The sequence below is a fragment of the Microcaecilia unicolor genome, chromosome 9, assembly GCF_901765095.1.
Source record: "Microcaecilia unicolor chromosome 9, aMicUni1.1, whole genome shotgun sequence".
Taxonomy (NCBI): domain Eukaryota; kingdom Metazoa; phylum Chordata; class Amphibia; order Gymnophiona; family Siphonopidae; genus Microcaecilia; species Microcaecilia unicolor.
This window is the reverse complement of record NC_044039.1, coordinates 60,232,224-60,255,709: the sequence shown is the minus strand read 5'-3', so window position 1 is coordinate 60,255,709 and position 23,486 is coordinate 60,232,224. Positions and strand designations below refer to the sequence as shown.

General features: G+C 46.7%; 1 long non-coding RNA gene across 1 annotated transcript; it reads right to left on the bottom strand.

Moving 5' to 3' along the window:
* Nucleotides 1-586: 586 nt before the first annotated feature.
* Nucleotides 587-7,722, bottom strand: LOC115477378. Its single transcript, XR_003943319.1, has 3 exons — nt 7,629-7,722; nt 5,248-5,254; nt 587-599 (listed from the first exon to the last, which is right to left on the bottom strand). It is a non-coding gene; the product is annotated as an uncharacterized LOC115477378 (long non-coding RNA).
* Between the last annotated feature and the right edge of the window lie 15,764 nt (nt 7,723-23,486).

The window sequence follows — 23,486 nt, the reverse complement described above, 5'->3', positions numbered from 1 at the left end:
TCAATCACAAGGTCCCTCAGTTCTGTTCCAGACTTCAGGCCTATGACAGGCTAGCCTCAGATGCCTTTCTCCTACATTGGGGGTCAGGCCTTCTGTATGCGTATCCTCCCATACCTCTGGTGGGGAAGACTTTGCTGAAACTCCAGCAAGACCATGGAACCATGATTCTGATTGCGCCTTTTTGGCCGCGTCAGATCTGGTTCCCTCTTCTTCTGGAGTTGTCCAAAGAACTGTGGAGATTGGAGTGTTTTCCAACCCTCATCACTAAGAGTGAGGGGGTGCTTCTGTATCCCAACCTCCAGTCTCTGGCTCTCACGGCCTGGATGTTGAGGGCGTAGATTTTGCCTCCTTGGGTCTTTCTGAGGGTGTCTCTCGAGTCTTGCTTGCTTCCAAGAAAGATTTCACAAAGAGGTGTTACTCTTTTAAATGGAGGAGGTTTACCATCTGGTGTGACAGCAAGGCCCTAGATCCTCGATCTTGTCCTACACAGACCCTGCTTGAATATCTTCTGCACTTGTCAGAGTCTGGTCTTAAGACCAACTCCGTAAGAGTTCATCTTAGTGCTATTAGTGCTTATCGTTATCGTGTGGAGGGGAAGCCTATCTCTGGACAGCCTTTAGTTGTTCGATTCATGAGAGGTTTGCTTTTTTCAAAGCCCCCGGTCAAACCTCCTACAATATCATGGGATCTCAACGTCGTCCTCACCCAGCTGATGAAACCTCCTTTTGAGCCACTGGATTCCTGCCATCTGAAGTATTTGACCTGGAAGGTAATTTTCTTGGTGGCGGTTACTTCAGCTCGTAGAGTCAGTGAACTTCTAGCCTTGATAGCCCATGCTCCCTATACTAAATTGCATCATAACAGAGTAGTCCTCTGCACTCACCCTAAGTTCTTGTCGAAGGTGGTGTCGGAGTTCCATCTGAACCAGTCAATTGTCTTACCAACATTCTTTCCCCGTCCTCATACCCGCCCTGCTGAACATCAGTTTGCATACATTGGACTGCAAGAGAGCATTGGCCTTCTATCTGGAGCAGACAATCCCCTTCAGAGAGTCTGCCCAAATGTTTGTTTCTTTCAACCACAACAGAAGGAGAGTGGCTGTCGGGAAACGCACCATTTCCAATTGGCTAGCAGATTGCATTTCCTTCACTTATGCCCAAGCTGGGCTGTCTCTTGAGAGTCATGTCACGGCTCATAGTGTTAGAGCCATGGCAGCATCAGTGGCCCACTTGAAGTCAGCCACTATTGAAGAGATTTGAAAGGCTGCGATGTGGTCATCAGTCCACACATTCACATCTCATTACTGCCTTCAGCAGGATAGCCGATGCGACAGTCGGTTTGGGCAGTCGGTGCTGCAGAATCTGTTCGGGGTTTAGAATCCAACTCCACTCCCCTAGGCCCATTTTTTTTTCTGTTCCAGGCTTCACTCTCAGTTAGATGTTTCTTCGTAGGTCAATTTTTTATTATGTCCTCGCCATTGCGAGGCCCAATTGACCGTTTGTAGTTTTGAGTGAGCCTGGGGGCTAGGGATACCCATATGTGAGAACAAGCAGCCTGCTTGTCCTCAGAGAAAGCGAAGTTACTTACCTGTAGCAGGTATTCTCCGAGGACAGCAGGCTGATTGTTCTCACCAACCCGCCCGCCTCCCCTTTGGAGTTGTTCCTTTCTTTGGTTTTGCTTCATAAGTTGACTGAAGCGGGACTCTCGCGCATCGGGCGGGAAGATGGCCGTGCATGCACGGTGTGTGCACCCGTGCGCTAGAAGGTTTTAGCAACCTTTGTTGCTAGGAAGATTTTCCGGACCTGGGGCTGCCGTGGACGTCACCCATATGTGAGAACAATCAGCCTGCTGTCCTCGGAGAATACCTGCTACAGGTAAGTAACTTCACTTTACCAAGAATTAAAAAAGAAAGCAAATAAAAGAAAATGTCTTTTCATCCAAGGCATGTGTAAGAGGGCTCATTAGTATGAAACAGGAAAATGCTGAACTGGCCTCTCAGTGTACACAACTGTGCAGGGACCTAAAAGAACCACAACTTTGTATATCTATGCAACATACTCAAGTAATACAGATAACTAATTCGTTTTTATATGTTAATGAACAATTTGAAGACACTAGATTAACTCTGTGCCCTGGTCATCCCATAATATTTCTCCTTCAGCCCCTGCTGCCTATGATACACCCTATAAGTCATGCATCCAATTTATAGAGAAACAAAAGAACACAGAAGTGTGTGTTGCTCGATAGAGAAAAGGGAAAAATAATGGGGAACCTGAAGAAGGTAATCAGATAGGCACAGATGAAGAAAGTCCTGTTAATAATCTGCCACAGCCAGAATCAAGCAATAAACAGAGCCAAAGGAATGTTGCTGAAGACCCACCGACTGGATCCAATGCAGAACCTAGAGCTCCAGTACAAGTGGTGCTGCAAGACTCATTAAAGAATAGTGACATTGAAAGGATAGTAGAGAAAGCTGGCCCTATACCTTGTAACATAAATGAATGGTATAAATGTGCCACTGATATTCTGATTCACTGAGATTTAGTGTTTAGGAATGTATAAGAGAAAAAATTCAGACTTTGACAAGCTTATTCATCTGGCTTTGGGACCACACTAATTTACATTTGGCTCCCTAACTCACCCATACCAGTTTGTGAAAAAGGGTATTGAACAACTGTTTCATTGTACTCCAATACAAGTCTTTAGAACCCCCTTTCACCTTTGCCAAACAGTTTGCATATAGAGTGTAGGTGCTGGAAGCAGTCTTTATGGAGCACAACTGTTGGCCTAGTACAGAAGATTATGGTCAGAGACAGCATAAGGAATTTCTTTTAGAATTATTATCCCCTGAGATTACTAAACACCTTTTGTTTTCAGAAAATCCTATAGCAACCCCTTTTGACACTTTAATGCTCGTGATGGGGTCTGTGTGGAAAAAACAGCCATCACAGATAATTACTGTGTCAGAAGGCAGGAAATGGCAGGCTGAGGGATAACCCGAACACACAAAAAACCCCAGACAAAGGAAACAGAGGAAAGGCACTCTGGACAGGGCATGGCAGAGGTAATTTTAGAAATTCCTCAGGATACATTTATTTTCATTAGCTCAAATCTCATTATAAGCCCCCTGGTGGCAGAGCAAGTTTTACACTGATGTTACAAAATTTGTCATGGAGTTTCCCCAAATAAACTCTATGCCCAGTGGTGTGCTGGAGCCGGCTCGCACCAGCTCATCTGTTTGTTAGATTTTTAAGAATTATGGGATCTGGTTGTTAAAGTAGCTACTTTTAACAACCGGCTGCCAAAATTTGAGCTTGGATACCCTTCTAGCATCGGCATCCTCCCTTGTGTGGCTTTGACTGTAGGCATCTTCTTTCTCCACTGTCCTTCCCCCAGCACCTTTCTGTGCTCAGTTTTTGTCCTCCCCCCACATATCCTTTCATCTTCTTGTTCTGCCTACTGTGGCGTGATTAATTTCTTTTAAGCAGTGCTGGTACATGTCAGCAGGAACAGGCTGCTTCTACCAATCCTGGGGCCTTCCTTCAGCCCTTGGGGGTGGAACAGACTGAAGGAAGGCCCCTGGGATTGGCTGAAGCAGCCTGTTCCTGCTGACGTACCAGCACTGATTTAAAAAAATTAATCACGCTGGGAGGCCAGCAGAACAAGAAGAGGCAAGGAGGTAAGCTGCTATATTCACATTGTGGTTCTGAACTTTTGGTTTCATCAATTAGAGTACTAATTTGTTATAAATTGTAAATCATTGTGTGGAGCTGGTTATAGGGACTCCCGGTATTTGGCAGAGATGTTTTCACCTAATAAAGGGCCAACAAAAATGTTATGAGATCAGGTCAGGTGCTTAACATTCAGACATACTTACTATTTATAATTACAATTAAAAAAAAGTGTTAATTAGGTTGAAACTTGGAAGGATTTAACATCTTTTTTTCCCTGTGCCTACATTAAAAGAAAAAGATGGCATGTGGGAACTTGCTCCTTTTGTTTTGTGGATTGCAGTGGTATATTATAAAAATGCACTTGTCTTTTTTTATTACTACCATTTAATAGAGAGGTATTGAATACTTAGGGAAGGGCTTCTTTCATGCAGAAGTTCTGTACAGAGCAAGTCTAAATGTGCCAACATTGTCCAGTTCAGCACACTATTAAGCCACCAAGTTCTTACAAAATTAATTATGTTCAATGAAAAATAAATCTGTTGGCTCAGGCTGCTTGCTATGTGAATATTCTATCACTGTTTCATTATTGCTACTAATAATTACATATTAAGGGCATTTGCTTGAAACTTTGTTTTAATGTGTTTATCCAGTCCTTACATGCACATGTTTTTGCTTTTTAAACCCAAACTTGAATCCTAAGGGTGGTTGAATAATTAGGTATACACTTTGTTTCTGACATTACTTGTTTTAGACTGCTTTGAGTTCTTAAGCAAGTATGCGTGAGAATTCCTGGCATTCTGCTCAGAGCCAGAAACGAGCAGTGGATAGCGTTGGTGGTCCATTTATTTGTCTGGTGGGGCTCAGCATCTCTACCAGCAAAGGTAAGCCTAGTGTGCCTGCGTGGGAGGGAAGGAGAAGAGAGGGGAATGTTTTGCCCTGTAGTCCATCTCAGGGCACCCCCAAATTGAAGGGCTGGCTATGCCTGGAGAGAAAACCTGTTAAAAATTTCCCAGCACACCACTGTATACACCAAACCAGGGATTTTAACAATAAAAATACATTTTAATTTACTATTAATCATGAGATATCAAATAATTCAGTTAAATTCCAAAACTAGCAGATAACAAATTTACACATTTGGTCCTTTCACACATTTGATCCACTTACAGAGTTGCAAGATCAAACATCTTTTTTTTCCAGAACATCAGATAAGTATAAATAATAATGACTCAAACCGTTTACTTGGACTCTTTGGATAAATTTTTTTTTTGTTACATTTGTACCCCGCACTTTCCCACTCATGGTAGGCTCAATGCGGCAGGCAATGGAGGATTAAGTGACTTGCCCAAAGTCACAAGGAGCTGCCTGTGCTGGGAATCGAACTCAGTTCCCAAGTCCACCACCCTAACCACTCCCTTAAATTCCCCCCCCCCCCCCATAGGTTTCATACCACAAATATCTCCAGAGACTCCAGTAAGTTTTGTTCTCACTCTCATCTCCTTCTCCTATCAATGTTTTAGTAATTTTTATTGATGATACAGATCAGTGAACAATAACCAAATAAACATTGTACATTGTAGCTGGGTCACCCTTCCAGGACCAAGCCAGGCTTGACCCTGCTTAGCTGCCTTCTTCTTCACCCGGCTGCTACCTCACTCCACAGCAATCTGGCTGTTTCGAGACTCAGCTCCAGGCCCTGAGAACTTCCAGGACTCCTTCCTCCCTCCGTTCCTTTCACAGAGGCACATTCAAAGCACAATGTTTATAAGTAAGGGCTTTTATTTTCTTGCTTCAGGTCAACATAAATGCCCATGCACACCTTAACTCCAGGTGGTTTAGGGCTTGCTACCCAAAGCACAAGTCAGGTTCAAAACAGTCCATGCAACTTCACTTCACTTGACCTAAGATTACTTCTCTTAGGGAACAGTACATTATTAGAAAGAAAACACAGTAGCTTGTTAGGTTGCAGCCCAGACCTTTTCAGTAGGAAACAGTTTACACAGTCTTTCTTGCACCTCCTTACAGCACAGTTACACAGCTTGGTTCCCACCTGGTTCAGGCTGGGGTTTCAATTGTGCCCAGCCCTCTTTCTCTCTCAGGGCTGCACCTGTTCCCTCTTTAGTAGAGATCTTTCCCAGCACCTCAGCCTCTCTCCTCCGGTCTTCCACGAGTCTCTCCAAGGCACAGCTAGGCACCCTCTTACAGCAGCTTTTCGGGTTTGAGCCAGAGCTCCAATCTCCATCTGTTCCTCCTCTAGCCCTTCAGTAATCTCCATTTTATCCTCCTCATCAACTTCCCCCGCCTCCAATCTCTCCAGCTGGCCCTCATCACCTTCCTCAGAGACCATTTCCCAATCTCCTATCTCCTCCCCTAACTCTTGCACAGCCGGGTGGGGAAGAGAAGGATTCTGGGACTGGTAGTTCCTCCCCTTCTTCCTTAACCCAGCCAACCTCTCTGCCTCCGGTAGCCCAGCGTTCTGAATGTGGGTGTTGTGCACATGAAATCTGGCCCGTTGGGATTCCCCGGCTCCCTGCACCCCCTTTTCTTCGTGCCTTCCCGGATCCCCTCACAACATATAGAACAATATCCACAGTCATCAATTTTTAACAACTAGCTCCTCCTCCCCTTACCCCCAAACTAGTCCACACTTATTCCAATTGGTCATAGTAATTAGACAATAAAAGCCCAACTGCCTTCTTCTATCTATATTTCTGTCTTTTTCTTTGTATTCCTTTCTTTTTGTGTGCACACTTTTAAGAACTCTTTTTGTGTGCACACTTTTAAGAACTCAGTCACTTATCTGTTGTTGGTTGGTTTTTTTTTTCTTAATTTTCAGGGGTATTCTTGTTGTTGGCCGGCTCTTCATGCACTTCCAGGAAGATGTCACAGGTCAGTTCCAGGCTCCCTCTTCAAACCCGTCTAGCCTGTCTTTACAAAACCAATGGAAAGAAACATGTCTCCTTAAATGGGTGTTCAGAGATTCCCTAACTAGCTACCTAAATGATAAACTAATGTAGTAACCCTAAACTAGCTCTCCCACAGCAATTAAAGGACTTTGCAAATCCCACACAGACCTTTTTCAGTTTCTAACCCCTGCTGTATATAATAATTTATTTCTCAGTATCTGAGCACATACTAGAACACCTCACATTCACACATATTATTACAGCTTCAATAAAAACTGTTGTCATCTTTTTATTAGGCATGGCAGAATATAAACTGTCAAACTCCAAAGACACTTTAAATTTCACACAAAAGAATACAAGTTTTAAAATTCCTTTCTCAATTACCCTGCTCCAACTCATTCAACCAGCAACCTTGAGCCAAACAAAAGACAGACACCGCAGGTCTCAGAATTTTAACTAATCACACTCAGACTTTGCCAGCATTTAGACCTTACCCAAATTTCTCTAAATATTTTTTTCTCTACACATACAGTCAGACAGCAAACACATACATCCATTCTCTATTAGTCTTCCTTCCCAACAACACTGATCTGCAATGGCAGCAATTAGAATGTTTACCATGGTAACCAGGGTAACTAGCAGGCACATGCATGCTTGTCCCAGTACAGCTCTACTGCACAATCAAAACTTTTCTAAGTTAAGTAAATGTAAACTTTATTATTATTTGGGTTTTTTAAATATATTTTTAACTCAAGGGGTTACCATCATGAAAGATGAGAAAATTAAATGGGAACAGGCAGCAGTGTACCTACCTTATATAGCACCTGAGCCGGAACACACACATCCACTCCTCCAACCAAGGGGGTGCGCAGAGCAGGCATGAAGCCATTGGCTCTGCTGGTCCCCTGCCCCCTCTGACGTGAGCTTCCTGTTCCGGGGCAGGGGACTGGCAGTGCTTACAGCCACACGCCTGCTCGTAAACCCCCTTGCTGCCAGCACCTGGGTTGGACTGCCCCCACCGTCCTCTCCTAGTTATACTAGTGGGAACATTAAGGAGAGCCTTGTATCAAATAGATTGAAAATTCTGCAGGAAACAAAACACATCTTGGAATTGCTATGGATTAAAATTCCATGTGTGAAGGGGAAAAGGTTAGTGATAGGAGTGTACTACCGTCCGCCTGGCCAGGATGAACAGATGGATGCAGAAATGTCAGAGGAAATTAGGGAAGCAAACAAACTAGGGAACACAATATTAATGGGTGATTGAAATTACCCCGATATTGACTGGGTAAATGTAACATCAGGGCATGCTAGGGAGGTAACATTCCTTCAAAAAATCAAGAACTGCTTTATGGAGCAGCTGGTACAGGAGCCAACGAGAGAAGGAAAAATTCTAGACATAGGCCTTAGTGGAGCACATGATCTGGTGCGGGAGGTAATGGTGCTGGGGCCGCTTGATAACAGTGATCATAATATGACCAGATTTGATATTAACTTTGAAGTAAGTATACATAGGAAATCAAATACGTTAGCATTTAACTTTTAAAAAGGAGACTGATAAAATGAGAAGAACTGTGAAAAGAAAACTTAGAGGAGCGACTGCGAGGGTCAAAACTTTACATCAGGCGTGGATGTTGTTCAAAAACACCATCCTGGAAGCCCAGGCGAAATATATTCCGCGTGTTAAAAAAGGAGGACGGAAGACCAAACGACAGCCAGCATGGTTAAAAAGTGAGGTGAAGGAAGCTATTAGAGCTAAAAGAAAATCCTTCAGAAAATGGAAGAAGGAACCGACTGAAAATAATAAGAAACAGCATAAGGGATGTCAAGTCAAATGCAAAGCTCTGATAAGGAAGGCTAAGAGGGACTTTGAAAAAAAGATTGCGTTGGATGCAAAAACACATAGTAAAAATTTTTTTTAGGTATATTAAAAGCAGGAAGCCGGCAAAAGAATCAGTTGGGGTAAAAGGGGCAATCAGGGAAGACAAAGCCATAGTGGAGAGATTTAATTAATTCTTTGCTTCGGTCCACCAAGGAAGATTTGGGAGAGATACAAGTGCCAGACCGTACTATATCTGCTTGTAACATTACTATCATGTTTTATCATTATCATGTTGACCAAGATCCTTCTGTAACACTAAATGCTTATTTTCTAATACATTTCCACCATTCATGTATTGTAAGCCACATTGAGCCTGCAAAGAGGTGGGAAAATGTGGGATACAAATGCAATAAATAAATAAATAAATAAATAAATAAATAAATAAATAAATAAGTCGGAGAAACTGAATTAATTCTGTATAAACCTGGAGGATGTAATGGGGCAGTTCTACAAATTGAAGAGTAGCAAATCTCCTGGACCGGATGGTATTCATCCCAGAGTACTGATAGAACTGAAAAATGAACTTGTGGAGCTATTGTTAGTAATATGTAATTTAACCTTAACATCAAGCGTGGTACCAGAAGATTGGAGGGTGGCCAATGTAATGTAGATTTTTTTAAAAGATTCCAGAGGAGATCCGGGAAATTATAGACTGGTGAGTCTGACGTCGGTGCCAGGCAAAATTGTAGAGACTATTATAAAGACGAAAGTTACAGAGCATATTCAAAAGCATGGATTAATGAGACAAAGCCAACATGGATTTAATGAAGGGAAATCTTGCCTCATCAATCTACTACATTTCTTTGAAGGGGTGAACAAACATGTGGTTTAAGGTGAGCCGGTTGATATTCAGGGGCATAATCAAACGGGGCGTCCAAGTTTTCATGAGGGTGTCCTCGCAGGACGGCCCCGTAAAGGGGCGGGGCAACCGGTATTATCAAAACAAAATGGGCGTCCATCTTTCGTTTCGATAATACGATTGTGGACGCCCAAATCATGAAATGTAGGTCGATCTTAGAAATGGTCATCCTTAGGTTGTTTTGAGATGGAAACCGAGGACGCCCATCTCAAAAGCGACCAATTGCAGGCCATTTGGTCATGGGAGGAGCCAGCATTCGTAGTGCACTGGTCCCCCTGACATGCCAGGACACCAACCGGGCACCCTAGGGGGCACTGCAGTGGACTTCAAAAAAAGGTCGAAGGTGCATTGCTCCCTTACCTTAGGTGCTGAGCCCCCAAACCCCCCCAAACCCCACAACTGTACACCACTACAATAGCCCTTAGGGATGAAGGGGGGCACCTACATGTGGGTACAGTGGATTTCTGGTGGGTTTTGGAGGGCTCACATTTACCACCACAAGTGTAACAGGTAGGGGGGATGGGCCTGGGTCCGCCTGCCTGAAGTACACTGCACCCACTACAACTGCTCCAGGTACCTGCATACTGCTGCGATGGACCTGAATATGGCATTTAAGGCTGGCAAAAAAGTATTTTAAAAATTTTTTTTTTATTGCAGGAGGGGTTAGTGACCACTGGGGGAGTAAGGGGAGGTGATCCCCGATTCCCTCCGGTGGTCATCTGGTCAGTTCAGGCACCTTTTTGATGTTTGGTTGTGAAAAAAATGGACCAAGTCGCCCAAGTGTTCGTCAGGGATGCCCTTCTTTTTTCCATTATCAGCCTAGTACGCCCATCTGTTAAGCACGCCCCAGTCCCGCCTTCGCTACACTGTCGACACAGCCCCGTGAATTTTGGTCGTCCCCACAATGGAAAGCAGTTGAGGGCACCCAAAATCAGCTTTTGATTATGCCGATTTGGGTGACCTTGCAAGAAGGACGCCCATCTCCCAATTTTTTGTCGGAAGATGTGCACCCTTCTCTTTCAAAACTTCACCTGATTGTGTATCTGGATTTTCAATGGAGAAGATAGTTAGTGGGGTTCCCCAGGGGTCTGTGCTGAGACCGCTGCTTTTTAACATTTGTAAATGACCTAGAGATGAGAGTAACTAGTGGGGTAATTAAATTTGCTGACAACACAAAGTTATTCAAAGTTGTTAAATCGCAGGAGGATTGTAAAAAATTACAAGAGGACCTTACGAGTCTGGGAGACTGGGCGTCTAAATGGCAGATGACATTTAATGTGAGCAAGTGCAAAGTGATGCATGTGGGAAAGAGGAACCCGAATTATAGCTATGTTATGCAAGATTCCACGTTAGGAGTCACAGACCATGAAAGGGATCTAGGTGTCATCGTTGATGATACGTTGAAACCTTCTGCTCAGTGTGCTGCTGCGGCTAAGAAAGCAAATAGAATGTTAGGTATTATTAGGAAAGGAATGGAAAACAAAAATGAGGACTTTATAATGCCTTTGTATCGCTCCATGGTGCGACTGCACCTCAAATATTGTGTTCAGTTCTGATCACCGCATCTCAAAAAAGATATAGTGGAATTAGAAAAGGTGCAGAGAAGGGTGACTAAAATGATAAAGGGGATGGGACGACTTCCCAATGAGGAAAGACTGAAGCGGCTAGGGCTCTTCAGCTTGGAGAAAAGGCGGCTGAGGGGTCTATAAAATAATGAGTGGAATGAGTAGATACGAAGCGTCTGTTTACGCTTTCCAAAAATACTAGGACTAGGAAGCATGCGATGAAGCTACAAAGTAGTAAATTTAAAACTAATTGGAGAAACATTTTCTTCACTCAATGTGTAATTAAACTCTGGAATTCGTTGCCACAGAATGTGGTAGAGGCAGTTAGTTTAGCAGAGTTTTAAAAAAGTGTGGACGGCTTCCTAAATGAAAAGTCCTTAGACCATTATTAAATTGGACTTGGGGAAAATCCACTATTTCTGGGATAAGTAGTATAAAACGTTTTTGTACTTTTTTGGGATCTTGCCAGGTATTTGTGACCTGGATTGACCACTGTTGGAAACAGGATGCTGGGCTTGATGAACCCTTGGTCTGTCCCAGTATGGCAATACTTATGTAGCTGCCCAGGAGAAACAGAAAACTGAAGAATAGGGATGTCCCCAGTGTCCAAATACCAAATTGTCGCAAGCCTTCCTTGCCCAATCTGACTTCTCAGGTTGATGGGAAGGATACAGGCTCAGAATACAGATTAAGGTTTGTGGCATACTTAATATTGGACACTTATGGATGCATCAATGTTAACAACACAATAAAGGGTCATGATAAATTAGTTTTACAAACTTAAAATCATTTCAGTGCCTGAATAAACAGTATGGATTCACTATGCTGCCCCAGGGTTACAAAGATTCTCCATCTATTTTTCACATATGCATGAAGCTCTGGCATGTATGTCTTGCAAAGAAAATATCATACAATATGTAGATGACATTTTAATTCAGTCTGAGAATGAAGCTGTACACTGGGCTCATATAGGAGAGATTTTAAAAGCTCTCTTAGAAGCTGGTCTTAAAGTGAATCCTGCCAAAACTCAGCTGTGTAAGTCACAGGTTTCGTTTCTAGGGATTACCATTGGCTAGGATGGTAAGTCTGTAGATTCTCAAACAGTAGAGTTGATATAGAAATTATGACTTCCTACAGATCAGAGATTACTCCAATCGTTGCTAGGGCTCACGAGGTTCTGCCGTGAATTTATGCTCAATTATGCTGAAGTGGCAGCTCCACTTTACTCCCTGATGAAAAGTAAAGATTATGGGGGTCTTTTACTAAGGTGCGCTTATGTTTTTAGCGTGCGCTAAAAATAGGTGCGCGCTAAACTTTAGAGGCCCATAGGAATACATTGGCGTCTCTAATGTTTAGTGCACACGCCTATTTTTAGCACGCGCTAAAAATGTAAGCGCACCTTAGTAAAAGACTCCCTATGTTTGGGAGGAGGAACACACAGAGGCTATGACTAAATTGAAGTGCACTTTGACTTCTGCTCCTGTCCTTGCCGCCCCACCCCCAGATCACATACAGAATATTTTCCAATACCCGGTATACACAGTGTAGGAGAAGCAGATCACCCGATTGCTTTCTTTTCCAGACTTCTCACTTCTCCTGAACTGAAAATGGGAACCTGTCAAAAATATGTACTGTCTGTATATGTAAAAGTTTACATACATAATTGGTGCACAAACCACATACATATGCAGCCACCACACCAAATTTAAATTAATTGTGGAGGGCAAGTTGGCCTGTAGTAAGATTAGGAGTGAAAGAATACTCCATTGGACTCTAATATTGCAGGCACAGAATGTAAAGTTTGAATTACTAAAAGAACCTAAAATGTAGGCTGCAGGAATCTTACTGGAGGGGCAACCCAGTGCCCCCAGTCACATGATCTTTAGAGAACATTTTACTAGGCCGCGTTTGGATGCCATTTTCTATAAAGATTACAAAATATTATAGAAAAATTGTAGAAGCATTATACAGGAATCAGAGAATTAAAAGTCTTTTTTATTCTTATTAGCACAGCTTCAGATATCAGTTGGAAGTTATGGAAAAATAATAACACACTTACAGAATCTGATATCAGTAGCTCTGGTAATGATAAGCAATCAGACTAATTAGATAAAGAGCAGCTGTAAGGAGAAGAAAGAAAATGAGAAAGAGAAAGGAACCACTAACAGGAAATATCATAGATCGTGAAGGGAAATAAAATATAAAGAGAAAAGAGAATAGTACATAGTTATCTGTTATAAAGAAATAGTTCTTACCCGAAACAAACAAAGGAGAATAATATATTACCTGGAGAATAGCCAATTAGCAATGATAATGCCCTGAATCAGGACAGAAAACTCTCTTGCAAAAAGGCTCATTCTAACGATTTCTTTGTCTGCAGGTATTTTTATAATAATAATGATATCATGACCCCTCCCCTACACTAATCAAAGGTTGCATAGGTGTCCTGCAAATACACCATTGGTTATTTTGTCCTTACCATCTCGTAACTGGAAAAAGTTATGTGTAACAAGACACTGGGCTGCCATAGTAATGAAGATCTTATCAGAGCTTGTGATCAGCCAGAAATTCTGCATTCTTGCGTATGGCTAACAGCAAAGACCAACAGCCACATACAGAAAAGAAAGATGGGGATGGGAAGTAGTGCAGCATACCTAAAGTAGGACATCTTCCCTCTTGACTCCCGTTAAAGGGAAAAGGGAGACAAAACCAGAAGCTAGGAGATGATAAGTTCTTCAGCAGGAAAAGGCAGTAGGGTGTGAGAGTGGTGGGAAGAAGCAAAAATTGGAGAAGTAGAATAATTTGGGGCAGAAATTTAATTAAACATAATTTTGGTAGTAAAAGGTGTAGTGAACAATTTCTTACACAGAGAGAGAAAACAGGGGAGAGAGCAAAAGAGAATGAGAAAAGCTAGAAAACCAAGGAGTCCAAGAAGGAGACCTCGAACAGAGGGAAGAAGATTAGAAAACCAAGAAGTGATAGAAGCCCACCAAGAACAGGCATCAAGAGGAGAAGAGTAATCAGAAATTGAAATTTTAGCCAAATTAACAATTTATTTCCATAGCATTTCTAACAATATGTGAGCGATTAACAACTACAGTACAACAGTCAGAACTATTTAAAACAGTACATAAGCCACCTTGTGCTGCAAGCAAGTAATCTAAACCTATTCTATTATAGCGAGTAAAAATTGTAAGTTCATCAATTTGGTCTTGTACAGCCTTAAAGGCAATATTAAATTAATGAGTCAATACATGTAAGAGAGCTTGAAGTCGTCTAATAGACATTCCTAATTCAGCAGTGGAAGCAGGTGCAGCAAAAATTGGTATCCAAGAAGTAGCAGAGAGGGCATCAAGTCTAACTTTAGTCAACGGATAAGTAGAATTAATATATTCCAAAGATTTTTGAATAGCTTCATGTTCAGGGGCTACAGCAGAAGGGACAGAGAGGGAACATTTAGAACAAGTGGGGAAGGAGAAAAGTATTAAGAGAAACAATAACAGAAAAATAATTGCGTGTAGAGAGTACACAAAAAGAATAAGTGGAAGGTAAAGTCAGGTAAAGGAGATTGTCACAAATCCAATAATGACCAACAAGGGGATAGTGAAAGTTACGGAAAGTAGGAAAGTGATTGTGATTAGGCACAAGGTGTGGATATCTTGGTAAAGGACAAGGATGAGGAGAATGGTAGTGAGATATAGGAGAGAGAAAAGAATGGAAAACACGGGGGTCTGGAACATCTTGAAGACGGGGCGGGTTAAGAACATGAAAAGGAGGTGTATTAGAGGGGGCAAAGACAAGAGTAGAATTAAAATAAGCATAGGCGCCCGGTACAGGAGGCTTGGAGAGGCTAAGCCTCCCCTGCTGTGCTCTGAGGGGTTTAAATTATTGATTTACCTCCATCCTCACAGCAGGAGCTGCAGTGAAAGCCCTCTAGCCTTGAGTAACCAGTTGTAGAAATTGGTTTATGGTTTAATTTGTTTACTTTACTGCTGGGAGAGCAGGGGGGGGGGGGGGGGGGGGGGGGGGGTTGGCTGGAGGTGTCCTGGGTTACCAGGGAGATATTTAACGAGGATGACTTCCTGACCTGCACTGAGGACAGATAGCAGCAGAATCGGATACTGAGCCAGCGTGATCAGAAAAAGTCACCAGACAACAAAGGTAGAAACGATCATTTTATTTTCATTATAGTGTTTGGAATATGTCCACTTTGAGAATCAGGTGCTCAACATTAAAAGTTTATATTTATTTACTTATTTATGGCATTTTATCCCACATTAAACATGAATTAGGGTGTTTTGTGGCTCTACATGAGAATTGTGATATTATGATCCCTTGTTTCATATTGTTGACGGTCTGCATTTTCCGTATGGGTGGTATATTGGTGTATTAGGTTCTGCCCAGTGTAATATTTATGGTACAGTAAGGTTCTGAGTGTGTTTTTGCACAAAGTTGTGCATAGTGTTTTGCAGTTGAGCGATTGTGCTTAGTATATGCTTTGAGCAACCACTTTATTCTTTGACATATGATACATATCTAATATCTAAATTTAATAAAAGGTATTAATTGTGACTTTTATTTTTATTTAATTTTTTCTGTGTGTTATCAGACAATTATGGATTTAAGCTCCACCCCTGGCCCCACCCCCTAACCCCACCCCCTTTAGCCTCCCCAAACAGTTGGGCCACCGACCGCCTATGAAAATAAGGAACAACAATGGAAGTAGAGGGGAAGAGGAGAAGAGAGGAGTCCGATGGGTAGAAAATAGAAGGGCCAAAAATCCAAAAAGGAGAAGGGGAGGCAGTAACACGAGTAAAATTACAAGGGATAGGGAAAGAGGTCACAGAGGAGGACAAGCAAAAACAGCCAGAAGAGAGATATGGGGCAGTATGGGAAGGAGGAAGGGAAACCTTACAGTAATGTAAACCATAGTATTCAGCCCAAGTAAGGGAATCAGGAATTCCAGGAATTTTAGAGATATAGTAAGGGTCTGAGGGTCGAATTTGAAAAAGGACAGGAAAAGGATTGACAGGGATATCAGTAGCATGAGAAAGGAGAGGAGTGCAGACTAGACAGGAAGAGGTACGGAGAGTTTTAGAAAGATCTAGAAGAGACTGTTCCCAAAGATTAACCCGGGGTAGAAAAGGTGAAGAGACAGAAAGAAATAAAAAAAGTAGAGAATACGAGGGTCATAATCGAACGGGGCGCCCAAGTTGTCATGAGGGCATCGTCGCAGGACGGCCCTGTAAAGGGGTGGGGCACCTGTATTATTGAAACAAGATGGGTGTTACGTCCCTCACCTGAATTGTGGTCCGCGCAGCCAATTCGCTGCCGAGCCTTGCCACGGCAGCGATAGCCAGCCATGCGGGCTGTCGGCAGCAGTCTTGTGGGGTCCGGTTCCGATGGCCAGCTATGTCGCTGTTGCCGTGGGCGCGGGTCCAGCTGATGGATTGGAAGGCCATCGTGCGGTGGACGGCCAAGCTGGCAACGCGGTCTGGTGGCGTTCCGGAAGCCACGCCGGTTTCCGGTGCGGGTAGCTTGCATGGCCTGGTTGCACGGGATTGGGCGCCTTTCCCGAGGTTCCACCTTTTTCCTTGTTGGCACCAATCTGGAGCGTTCTCTGCAGCTGCCCGTGGTTACTGCAGATGCGGAGACTACTTAAGGCCGGCAGTTCCCTGTACACCTTCGGCTTCTATGCTTATAGAGGTTTGGTGCTCATCTCGTGCGCTCCATTGCTTTACTTGCCTACCGTTACCTGACCCTTGGACTGGACCTGATACTTGTTATTTGCTGCCTGCCCTGACCCTTGGACTGTACCGGCTCACTTTTTGAGTTTTCTCCCGCCTTGCTTCTCGCCTGGTCTGGGCAGCCCAACCCCATCCGGTTCCCGAAGTCTTGGTGGCCACCTGCACCTGGAGGCTCAACCCCTGGGGAATGGTGGTCGCTTCCCAGGTGAAGCTAGGGGTTGTCCGGCTGCCTGACTGAGCATGGCGTGACTCTACCCACCATGCTCAGTCGGGGCACAAGAGCTCACTGCTCAAGTCACAACAGGACCATAACAGGAAGCCGAAGCCATGAGCTTGCCGGACAAGACCGAGCTCCCGGACTTGGCCCAGGTTTTACAGCAGCAGCAGGCTCAACTGAACCATTTGTCTAGCGTCCTTCAGGATGTCTGCAACCAGTTGCCCACGATTCAGCAACAACTCTCTACCTCCCCTTCAGGTCCGAGGGTGGAGGCTCCCGCGCCGCGTTTGCGGCTTCCACAGCCACCCCATTTTGATGGAACTCCGTCAGCCTGTCGGGGGTTCTTGAACCTGTGCCAAATTCTTTTTGAACTTCAACCTGAGGCTTTCCCGTCGGAGAAGGTGAAGGTCCCGCCCTGGCCTGGGCCTCTCCACTGTGGGAGCAGCGAGATCCGGTGCTATCGAATTTGGAGGAGTTCCTGCGGCAGTTTTGTCTGGTGTTCGACATACCTGGACGACCCTCATCAGTTGCTGGACAGCTGTTGTGAATTCAGCAGGGGGCTGGGTCCGTCAGAGCCTACGCGGTGCGGTTCCTCACCCTCGCGTCCGAGCTTCGGTGGAACCAGGAGGTCTTGACAGCCATCTGGCATGGACTGAACAGCCAAGTCAAGGATGAGTTAGCCGGAAGGGAGATTCCTACCAACCTGGACGCCCTCATCTCAATCTGCACACGGATTGATATCAGATTCCAGAAGAGAGCCCGGGAGAGAACCGCCCAATGGGTGGACCCCGCCGACCCGAGGCACCCAAGGCCCTTGAGGAGGGTTCCTCGGAAGGTGACGAGGAACCCATGGTAATGGGACGACATCGACTTTCCAGAGAGGAAAGGGCCCATCGCCAAAGGAATCACCTATGCCTGTATTTTGGGCAGCTGGGCCATTTTACAGATACCTGCCCGAAAAAGCCAAGGAAGTCGGGAAACGCTCCGGCCCGGGCCTCGTGAAGGGAGTGGCTCGGTCGGTTATCTTCCCTTCCTGACAACCTGCTCTCGGTCCCCGTACTGCTTCAAGGAATGGGGTTCCAGGCCCGGACGATAGCCTTGCTGGACTCTGGGGCTGGGGGAAATTTCATAGATGCTGACTTTCTGTCCCGGTTGGGAGGCTCTATGGTGCCTTGCCAACCGGTTCTCCGGGTCACCTCCATCTAGGGGGACAGGCTTCCCCAGTCTATCACCCAGATCACTTCACCCCTGTGTATGCAGGTTGGGACATTACACCAAGAAGACATCCAGCTCCTGGTGCTCTCCTGAGCCATTCACCCGGTGATCCTTGGTCTACCCTGGCTTCGTCTTCATGCCCCAGTTATTGATTGGTCCACCGGGGAGATCGGGCAATGGGGTTCCCGTTGCTTTCAGCACTGTCTCTGGCAGGTCAAGCCGCCCATTCCCGTCTGCTCCACCCAGCTCCAGACTCCGCAGGGGAGGCCGCCCGGGTTGCCTGAAGAATACCAAGATTTCCGGGACATATTCAGTGCACAGGCGGCGGACACGCTTCCTCCCCATCGGACTTTCGACTGTGTGATTGACCTGCTTCCAGGAGCCAATCCACCCAAGGGACGCCTTTACACCTTGTCCCGGGAGGAATCTCGGGCTATGAGAGCCTACATCCATGAGAATCTTCTTAAGGGGTTTATTCGGCCCTCTACCTCACCAGCAGGGGCCGGGTTCTTCTTCGTGTCCAAGAAGGACGGGTCTCTTCGCCCCTGCATTGACTACCGGGGCCTAAACAAGATTACCATTAAGAACCGGTACCTGCTCCCACTCATCCCAGAGTTGTTTGACCGGTTACAAGGGGCCAAGATTTTCAAGAAGTTGGACTTGCGAGGAGCCTATAATCTGGTGCGGATTAGGGAGGGTGACGAGTGGAAGACAGTGTTTAACACCCACGAGGGGCATTTTGAATATCTAGTGATGCCATTCGGCCACTGTAATGCTCCTGCAGTGTTCCAGAATTTTGTAAATTACATCTTCCAGGACCTGCTATACCTCTCCGTCATAGTATACCTACCCTGTTTCCCCGAAAGTAAGACATCCCCCGAAAATAAGACCTAGTAGAGGTTTCCTGAATTGGTAGATAAAAGGCCTCCCCTGAAAGTAAGACCTAGCAAGTTTTTGTTTGAAAGCAGGGCTGCCGAGAGCCGGACAAGGCCGCCCCCGGGCCACCCCCCCCACCCAAGGTCGCTGGGCCCCCCCTCCACCCACCCTCCGTCGCTCCCGGAACTAACCTTAAACGCCTCCTTTCACCTTCGCAGCAAGCAGCAGCAGGGCAGACCTCTCCTTCCTTCCGTGCCCCGCCCTCGAGATGTTACGTCAGGCGAGGGCGGGACACAGAAGGAAGGAGTGGCCTGCCCTGCTGCTGCTTGCTGCGAAGGTGAAAGGAGGCGTTTAAGGTTAGTTCCGGGAGCGACGAGGGCGGGCGGGCCAACCCCGATCCAACCCCGATGTTTCCCCCGAAAAATAAGACAGCCCCTGAAAATAAGACCTAGCGCATTTTTGGGGGCAAAAATTAATATAAGACAGTGTCTTATTTTCGGGGAAACACGGTAGATGACATCCTGATTTTCTTGCCCTCCCTGCTGCAACACATCACCCATGTCCACACGGTGTTACAGCGATTCAGGGAGCACCGCTTGTACGTCAAGTTAGAGAAGTGCTCTTTCCACCAGCAGAGACTTCCTTTCCTGGGTTACATTGTTTCGTCCACCGGGCTGCAGATGGACTCAGACAAGCTGAAGGTGATCCGCAACTGGCCGGTACCCCAGGGCCTTTGGGCTTTACAGAGATTCCTGGGGTTTGCCAATTACAACAGGCAATTTATCCATGACTACTCCCTGATCACGGCTCCCCTGACGGCTCTCCTTAGGAAGGGTGCTGACGTGAAGAACTGGACCCCGGAGGCCTTCGCCGCTTTCTCCACCTTGAAGGATGCTTTTCTCACGGCCCCGGTACTCCGCAGCCCGGACCCGACCAAGCCTTTCCTGGTGGAGGTGGACGCCTCCTCTCTGGGAGCGGGGGCAGTACCCTCTCAGACTCTTACGTCCGGTAAGAAGCATCCCTGCTTCTTTTTCTCATGCAAGTTCACCCTGGCGGAGCGGAACTACATGGTGGGGGACCGGGAACTCCTAGCTCTCAAGCTGGCTTTCCAGGAGTGGCGCTACTTATTGGAGGGAGCAGCGCATCCAGTCACAGTGATAACAGACCACAAGAACCTCCTCTACTTACAAAACGCCACCAGACTGAACCCTCGCCAGGCCCGGTGGTCTCTGTTTTTTGCCTGGTTTGACTTCCGCCTGATTTTCAGGCCGGCAGAGAAGAATATCGAGGCGGATGCTTTGTCCCGAAGCTTTGAGGCTACCGAGGATCGGGAAGAACCCTATCCACTGTTGACTCCGGCCTGTATTCCCTCCATTCCCGGGGCCAGTGCATCCTGTAAGAGGGCCATACCCGCCCGTCTCTGAAGGAAGGTGCTGCGTTGGGGACACGCTTCTGAGTTTGTTGGCCACTTTGGGTTCCATAAGACCTTACATCTAATCTCTCGGTCCTATTGGTGGCCCCGGATGGTGCAGGATGTCCTTCAGTATGTCTCCACTTGTCTGGTATGTGCCCGCAGCAAGGCTTCATACCACAAGCTGTGGGGATTGATGCAGCCCATGCCCGTACCTCAACAACCCTGGCAGGACCTGTCCATGGACTTCATCACGGATCTGCCTCCTACTCAGGGCAACATGGTCATATGGGTGGTAATAGACCGGTTCTCCAGAATGGCCCATTTTGTTCCTATGAGGTCTTTATCCACTGCGGCTACCCTTGCTGCCAACTTCATCACGCACATCTTCCGGCTTCATGGACTGCCCCAGAGGATCATCAGCAACCGGGGCTCGCAGTTTACCTCTTGCTTTTGGAGAGCTTTGTGCTCTGCCTTTGGGGTAACCATGCTGTTCTCGTCTGCGTACCACCCACAGACCAATGGCATGGTGGAGCGGGTAAACCAGACCTTGAAGGCCTTTTTACGGGCATACACTAACCAACGCCAGGACGACTGGACTACTCTATTACCATGGGCCAAGTTGCATACAACAGTCTGCATTCTGCTTCACAGACATCACCTTTCTACACCGTCTATGGACGGCATCCTTGCCTACCTCCACCTATCCCACCAGCTGAGATTCCACCTCAGGTTCAATCAACTGTCAGTTCTCTCCAAGGGGCCTGGAAGAAGATCCAGGAGCAATTGAGACGGGCAGCGGCCAAAGCTAAGGAGACCTCTGATCGCAAGAGACAAGCAGCTCCCACATTCCTGCCAGGGGAGAAGGTATGGTTGAGCACACGGTACTTGAGACTCCAGCTCCCGTCTCTGAAGTTCGCGCCACGATTTACTGGACCCTTCGCAGTGCGCTCCAGGTTAGGGGCGGTGACTTATCGACTACATCTACCCAGTCAGCTCCGGGTGCATAACGTATTTCATGTGACTCTCCTTAAGCCTTTCCGTAGGTCCAAGTGGCACCCAGAACCCAGGAGAGTGGCCGTACCCGAAAGCGATCCCGATCCGGAGTATGAGGTGGATCGAATCCTAGATGCCAAACTGTGCTGAGGGAAGCTGTTCTATCTCCTCGCTTGGAAGCATTTTGGCCCGGAAGACAACTCTTGGGAGCCAGCAGTTAACGTGCATGCCCCAGACCTGATCCGTGAGTTCCATTCCCTTCATCCTACTAAACCCGGGCTGGGGCAAAGGGGGGGTTCCAGGGGGGGATACTGTTATGTCCCTCACCTGAATTGTGGTCCTTGCGGCCAATTCGCTGCCGAGCCTTGCCCCAGCGGCAATAGCCGGCCATGCGGGCTGTCGGCAGCAGTCTTGTGGGGTCCGGTTCTGATGGCCGGCTATGTCGCTTTGGCCATGGGTGCGGGTCCAGCTGATGGATTGGACAGCCATCGTGCGGTGGCCAGCCAAGACGGCCACACGCTCTGGCGGCGTTCCGGAAGCCACGCCGGTTTCTGGTGCGGGTAGCTTGCATGCCCTGGTTGCACGGGATTGGGCGCCTTTCCCGAGTTCCACCTTTTTCCTTGTTGGCACCAATCTGGAGCGTTCTCTGCAGCTGCACGTGGTTACTGCTTTTGCGGGGACTACTTAAGGCCGGCAGTTCTCTGTACACCTTGCTTCGGCTTCTATGCTTATAGAGGTTTGGTGCTCATCTCGTGCGCTCCATTGCTTTACTTGCCTACCGTTACCTGACCCTTGGACTGGACCTGATACTTGTTGCTTGCTGCCTGCCCTGACCCTTGGACTGAACCTGATACCTGTTGCTTTGCTGCCTGCCCTGATCTCTGGACTGTACCAGCTCACCCTTTGAGTTTTCTCCCGCCTTGCACCTCGCCTGGTCTGGGCAGCCCAACCCCGTCCGGTTCCCGAAGTCCTGGTGGCCACCTGCACCTGGGGGCTCAACCCCTGGGGAATGGTGGTCGCTTCCCAGGTGAAGCTAGGGGTTGTCCGGCTGCCTGACCGAGCGCAGCGCGACTCTACCCACCATGCTCAGTCGGGGCACAAGAGCTCACTGCTCGAGTCACAACAGGACCATAACAATGGGCAACCATCTTTCGTTTCAATAATACGGTCGGGGATGCCCAAATCATTAAATTTAGGTCGACTTTAGAGATGGTCGTCCTTAGGTCATTTTTGAGATGGTCGTCTCTGGTTTTCGGCGATAATGGAAACTGAGGGCGCCCATCTCAAAAACGACCAAATCCAAGCTATTTGGTCATGGGTGGAGCCAGTATTCTTAGTGCACTGGTCCCCCTCACATGCCAGGACACTAACCGGGCACCCTAGGGGGCACTGCAGTGGACTTCACAAATTGCTCCCAGCTGCATAGCTCCCTTACCTTCGGTGCTGAGCCCTCCAACCCCCCCTCAAAACCCACTCCCCACAACTGTACACCACTACCATAGCCCTAAGGGGTGAAGGGGGGCACCTACTTGTGGGTACAGTGGGTTTGGGGGGGGGGTTGGAGGGCTCAACATTAACCACCACAAGTGTAAGAGGTGGGGGGGGGGATGGGCCTGGGTCCGCCTGCCTGAAGTGCACTGCACCCACTAAAAACTGCTCTAGGGACCTGCACATTGCTGTGATGGAGCTGGGTATGACATTTTGAGGCTGGCATAGAGGCTGGAAAAAATGTTTTTAAATTTTGGTTTTTTTTGGTGGGAGGAGGTTAGTGACCACTGGGGGAGTAAAGTGAGGTCATCCCCGATTCCCTCCAGTGGTCATCTGGTCAGTTTGGGCACCTTTTCAAGGCTTGGTCATGAAACAAAATAGACCAAGTAAAGTCGGCCAAATGCTCGTCAGGAACGCCCTTCTTTTTTCCATTATTGGCCGAGGACACGCCCCAGTCCCACCTTCGGTATGGTGCTGACACGCCTCCATGAATTTTGGTCGTCCCCGCAACCATAGGCAGTCGGTGGCCCAACTGTTTGGGGAGGCTAAAGGGGGTGGGGTTAGGGTGGGGCTTACATCCATAATTGTCAACACACAGAAAAAAAAAATAAGTACAACATCCCAAATGTGAAAAGTTACCAGCACCACCC